We start from the raw sequence: 6,986 nt of genomic DNA on the forward strand, positions 1-6,986 counted from the left end.
TGTTTCCAGTGGTGTGGTATCTGGGAGGCAAATGTTTGAAACATACCCGGTTGGACAATTGCGCATGAAATACAAGCACAAGGAAATTTTCATTTTATACTTAATTTAGATTTGTCCCAAATCAGGGTGTTTATCTGATTTTACAGGGATAAATGAAATAGATAATTTGGATCCGTGGCTATGATAGTACAAATGCGCGCGAACCGCGCAAAAAATTTGGCCAAATATTGTTAAAATTTGAACTAATTAATGCAAAAAGCTAAAATGGTCAAATATGAGATTAATTTGGTCACGCAAATGTACACAGGTACAATGTGATCAGTTTTGGCCCCATTACCTGGGCCTGTGCCCACTCTGCCCTATGGTAAATCTACCCATGGGCCTTATATGTGTACAAAATAATTTTGCAATGAGAAATAGTACACTGAAATGTGCAGTTTACGTGCAAAGAAATCCCTTTAATTTTCAATATTTTCTTGATTTAGTTGTATTTTGATCAGATTGGTACATAATCATATTTGTAGCCTACTTTGAAGAGATCTAAAATTCTATGATAAAAATGCCAGTATTTCTTAGACCAACCCAAGCGCGCAAAACTTTTGGGTTTTGAAGAGCCTCACCCCACACCAAAATTTGCCAAAGTGTACAGAAAGTCCCAAAATTTCAGAATTTGCGAGCGTAGCGAGCAAAAAAAGTCATGTTTTTCGTCAAAAAAAGGTCCAAATTTTTGAAAGAAAGTCCACTTTTCACAAAATCGCCCCCCCTGTAAAAAAAAAAAAAAAAATCCTGCGTATGGGCCTGTGGTATAGGCCTATTACAAGCTACAGCTGAAGCTAGTTGCTACATGTAGTGGCCAGGATTCCAGGATCTGTGCTATGGCTGACCTAATGATGAAACTCCCAATGGGGGTAGGCGCGTGCCTCTCACAGAACAGTAGACCGACTTCAGCTTCATGATCTGTGATAGGGTCTACCCACACAAAGCACTGACCCTTCTATTACTGATCTTTGCTAGAGCATATTGTCAGCCTGCTACGCTAATAAATTACCCAAGTCATTTTTTGTAATTTTGAGAACAAAGTACAAAATACTAATGGTTCAAGCATGCATTTAAACATATTTATTCACCAATATTTGTACAAGTAGGGCCTACAAATGATAATGAAATGAAAGGGAATAATCCCAAATAATTAGGAATATTAGATAACTGATGTATGCTTGAACCACATTTTGTTCTTTGTTTTTAAAATTACAAAAATGACTTTAGGCAATTAGCGTAGCAGGCTGACGATATCACACATTATTACTTTAGGCTTTTTCTGGCTCTCACCCAAAGACCCTATTTTAAAAGAGGTCATATTCTCAGCCAGCCACTGCCCCCCTAATTTAGATCCAAACGGTTCATCTCTCACCCAATGGTGACAGATGATATATTTCATACATTTTGCTCTCACCGAATGCCAAAAATGATGCTCTCACCCAATGACCCCATATTGTTTTATATTTTGCTCTCACTGAATGCCCCTTACTGTGTGAGTGCCAGCCCTACACCTATATCCATTTCATATTGAAGCCCCTCCCGGAGCATACCCCAGCTCTACTGCTCTTCAAATGCTGAGTTCTGAGAGAATCATTTGGGGTTCAGCGTGTGCTGGGTGAGGCTAAGGTTTGGCATAAATATTACAGGATTCAATTCAGACTTCAGTGTAGCTAGGCCTCAAATAATAATGGCATAAATGTGGTCTCATATAGCCTACTCAGATTTGCAACTGGCAGTGGCGGCCCCCCGGGGGGGGGGGCATGGGGGAAAATGCCCCCATCCAGTCAGAACTCTTGCCCCCCCTGGTGCCCCCAATAAAACCCCAAAATTTTCACTTTTTGCCGTAATTTTGCACAAAATTTGTTGATTTTGCCCCCCACCCTGAAATTCACTTTGCCCCTCAATGCCCCCCCCCCCGACAAAATTAATGGCACCGCCACTGGCAACTGGCTGTATAACTGTATCACAAACTCTCAGTGTTACAGCTTCTTACCATGCAGCTATATGCTTACTGTTTAACCCCAGTATCCATTTAAAATTCTTCTTCTTTCCCCTTTAGGGAGTGTTCATAAATACTTCGGTGGGGGGATTGGAAAATATGGTGGGGGATCAAACAAAATTTGGGTCCTAAAAAGGGGATAAAAAATCAGTCCTTAATACGGGGGTATCAAAAGAATTTAAGGGTAAAAGTCAGGGGTAAAATGTTCGAGAAGGCATGTACATTCCTAACTTTTAAGTATTCAATTGTGTACTCTCAAGCTTCAAATCAACAAAATGTGTGCACTTCAAATTTGGGTGTAACACTATGACTCCAATGAGTAATAACTCCAAATGGTAATTTTTAGCTAAATGAGTTATAGGCGTAGATCCCGGGGGATGGGGGATAACCCCCCCCCCCGGAATATTATCATAGGGGATGGTGACGCCTGTATATGGGTTTCTGACCAAAATTAACCCCAACCTTTAATGACAGTGTGCACACACATTCCATTATCATGTTACCCCCTAATTGATCTTTTGTAGTAAAAAGTGGGAAATTCAAACTGGCTGTGTACTTGCTACTAGTATTAGCATGTTAGCCATACTATAGGACCTACAGTATAGTGAGTATAGCCTACACATTTACACATACACTGTAAATAATAAATTTATAATAAATTATCTGATGATGTAAATACAAAATCCGGGTACAAAATCTATATAAAGAACATAGTATGGTGGTTATAATTATTTGACTTTGAAATCATACCCTGCTTCTCCTAAAATAGCTTAAAATATATATTAGAGCCCAAACAACAAGTGCAGTATACTGTTTGGCACGCGAAAATATGTTTTGGACATGCTATATATAGGCCTATCAATGTGTATTGGGCAATAATATTTCTTGTCTGCTGACCGACATACCGTAAAACCCCGTCTACAAGCATATAGAGTGCTTCTGATGAAAGCTAATTTATTCCAGGCGCCATTATGGAGTTTGAACAAATAAATTACAGATTCAAGCATATAAAAACCCCGGGGGGGCACATCAAAAATTTTTGGTGGGTATGCTCCCCCGGAATTTTGAGGTGGTGGGTCTTTGGGAGCTGACGGCGTACCGGTAAAGGGGTCTTTCGGAGCTGCGAACCGGGCTGTGAACAAGTAAAATGGGGTCTTTTGGAGCTGCGAAAAGTCCAAATCAAGGGTCTTTCTTGGCTTTTTGGTTGACAATCGCCTGAAAAAACAAGAAATACGAGGAATGAGCAATTTTTGGGTCTTTTAGAGCTGAAATTATCAAAATCAAGGGTCTTTCGGAGCTTTATTTTGGTCAAATATAGGGAGTCTTTCGGAGCTGCGAAACCCAAAAGGGGGTCTTTCCGGGGAGCATACCCGTATGGTCATTTGTGTTGAGTGCCCCCAGGATAAAAACAAGTATTATTGTAAGACCAATATGTTGTATTGGTATATATACGCCAAATTAGTATTAGTTAAGCTTTCATAAAAAAACCCATATATGCTTGTAGACGGGGTTTTACGGTATTTAATTGAATAAATATTAAAAGCCTTTCAGACTCTATTTCTTAATATAACCGGTAGCTTCATTTTTTTTTCAAATGTTTTATAAATTACAGTATTTATAAGCATGCAGGAAGGGTCACGTATATATTGAGCAGTTTTTGAATTAGTAGTTACCAGTTACGGGCACCATCTCTTCAAAAGTAACAAAAGAGCTTTTAAGAAATGTATACATGGTATATGGAAAACAAAGATTCAACATAACAATTTGGAAAAATTATTTACTCATGCTATAGGAATAGCTTGTAATAGTGTGTAAATTTGGATAAAAGTCCCAAAAATGGGCTGAATATATATATTAAAAGTACAGACATTTTGACTTCAGACATGAGAAGGAAAGGCGGCATCTCTGATACTGGAAATTATACTGGGAAATACTTGTAAACATTGGAATTATAGTAGTAAATACCTGGACAAATACTGGTTTTGAAATAATTCATGTATAAATTTTAGAAATAGTTTTGTTCATGTTTTAACACATTTTCATTCTCATCAAATAATTTCAATACATTTTAGAAAATGCCATTCATCCAAAACAGGTATATTTAAATTTATCATGTAAGTGACGTTTCTCTGTGACAAAAAGTTACAGAGTAAAAGGCAAAACATTTATATTTCACTGCAATACCAAATAAAAACATTACCCTTCCCATCATTTTGAGTCTGCCAGTCTGCATAAAGTAAGAACCAATGTCATAACTTGATTCATCTTGATCTACAGAAGCTTACATAGATGTATAGACGGTTTTGAATTACCCGGCCCTGTGCTGAACCTGGCTAGGGGTCAAAGGCTAATAGCATTTTCAGAGCTAGGGTAACCATAACCGTAACATGTGTTATGTGTAAATACTATAAATGAAATGTAAATTTCCTTTTTGTGTGATGAACGAAATAACTTTTGAAAACAAAATATCTCACTTGCTCTTCTGGGCCAAGTTTTCAACTTGTTGACCCCCATTTTATTAACTGACTCTCATCAAATGATCCCTTCAATCAATTCATTTCGCGTCCACTCCTCAATTTCTGGGATCAGTCCATATTTTTTCCTCAATTTTCATATTAAATTTTAAGGGATCTGGTTTGAGCGTTTCGACAGTATTTTTTGTGGGATATGGGAGCACATCAGACATATCGAATCTGAAACTGAATACGAAGAATGTCTTTCTGATATCAAATAATGTTCATTTTTTAAAATTCACGATATAATACAAATTTTATGATAAACTATTAAAATTTGATATTTTTCACATTTTTGATTTATAACAGTACTCGAAGTAAATTTGATAAATCTAATGATATATTATTCTTAAAGTGTATGTAGCTGGGAGGAAAAGCCGACGATCAATTGAAAATTTTGACCTTTCATATTGAAGATATGGATTTTTTCCCCAAAAGACCTATTTTTTTGGTGTGTGTGTTTTGGGAAAAAAATCCGTATCTTCAAAACGAAAGGTCAAAATTTTAAATTGATCGTCGGCTTTTCATCCCACATACATACACTTTAAGTATAAATCATCAAGTTTACTCCGAGTACTGTTAAATATCAAAATATCAATTTTAATCATTTGCCATAAAATGTGTATTACATTGGGAATTTCACAAAATCAGAAATTTTTGATATCAGAAGAACATTCTTCGTATTCAGAATGCAATTCGATATGTCTGATGTGCTCTAATGTCCCACAATAAATACTGTCCAAACGTTCATACCCCATCCCTTAATACCGCTATATTTTCGAAAAAGCTGTAGATTGTCGGGTACCATTTTTTTGTTGAATTTTAGATTGTCCCATGCATCCATTTTATTTAGTACAATGGGCACGATTTGCTTGCAAGTGTTGCCCTGCAAAATAGCAATAATTGCAAGGAATTTGTATTGAAGCATTAATTTAATATTGTAATGCCAGGATGAACTAAGGATTTCAGAAAAATATACTAGGCCTAGTTTAGAAATACATACATACATTCTTGCTTATTTTTAATTGATTTTATTTGCTTTTTATTCTTGATCTATTATTCTTAACATTTAGGCCCTATTTAGTATATAGTTTATCTATTTATTTATTTATTTATTTATTTATTTATTTATTTATTTATTTATTTATTTATTTATTTATTTATTTATTTATTTATTCATTCATTCATTCATTCATTCATTCATTCATTTATTTATTTATTTATTTATTTATTTATTTATTTATCTATAATATTTATTAAAAAAATAAAACTGGTGTTTATAAAATAGGTAGTGTTTAAAAATGCAAACAATTAAGTTTATACAGCACTGAGGCCTGGTTAATTTTGATTGATATTGTAATTGTTTGGGGAAAATGGCTAATGCAATACCATTTAGTAAGAAATGTATAGGTGAACAAGCCTTCTCTGTTGCAGGCCCATCACTTTGGAACTCACTTCCGCAGCATGTAAGAAATGCCGGCTCAATTGCAGTTTTCAAAAACTCTTGAAAACTCATTTGTTTTAATCTGAATTTGTATTTTGCTTTGTATTATATTTCATGTGGTATTATTTGTTGTATTTTGTATGGCGCCTTGATCATAATGGATATTGCGCCTTATAAGAATTTAATGTATGTATGTATGTATGTATATGTATATTATAAATTTAGGCCTACACATTACTCATTAATTGTTATTAATTTCATTTTGCTTGTTGCAAACAAGCTATATCAAATTTTATATATAAACAAAAAGAACAGGTTATGAATGAATGGGTTACAGAAAACAATTTTTGTTACACCATGTATCTGGAATCACTTTGGAAAAGAATGGTGATATTATCAATGAAAAAATGGAACTACTAGTAGTAAGGAACCCCATATACGGAATTTTTATACAAAATAAATGCAATTCTTAGAATTGGTAGGTGATTTGGCTATGATTTATTTGGCAAAACAGGATAATGTATTCAAAAGTTATGGTCATATTTTCACTTTCTGGGATAAATACAGTGCTAAAAATAAACTACATTTTTAAAGCAATAATGTGCGATTTCAACAAAGAGTAGATTCTTAATATTTGTTTTCCACAAAATGTTAGTTTTCATTGATCACATTATGTCCCCATTTAATTAACAAAATTAACAAATGAGGTAAAGCACTTTTTACAGAGAAAATTGCTATTTCATTCCAGCGCTTATAATTATCGCAAATAGAGCTGGGGGTATGGTGGCAACAGAAAAAATGGGGACGGCAAAGAGTAATGTGTCATTAAAATGACTAAAAATGGGACAAAAATGGACAAACGGGGACAAAATTTGGCTTTGCTCTTCCACAGTAAAAGGCTGCGCCCCTGATTGAAGGCGTCGCTGTGGTGCAAATAACACATTAAGTTTTAAATTAGTATCTTTGGCCTTCGTCAAGTCCGTACAGGGGA

The sequence above is a fragment of the Amphiura filiformis genome, chromosome 14, assembly GCF_039555335.1.
Source record: "Amphiura filiformis chromosome 14, Afil_fr2py, whole genome shotgun sequence".
NCBI lineage: Eukaryota > Metazoa > Echinodermata > Ophiuroidea > Amphilepidida > Amphiuridae > Amphiura > Amphiura filiformis.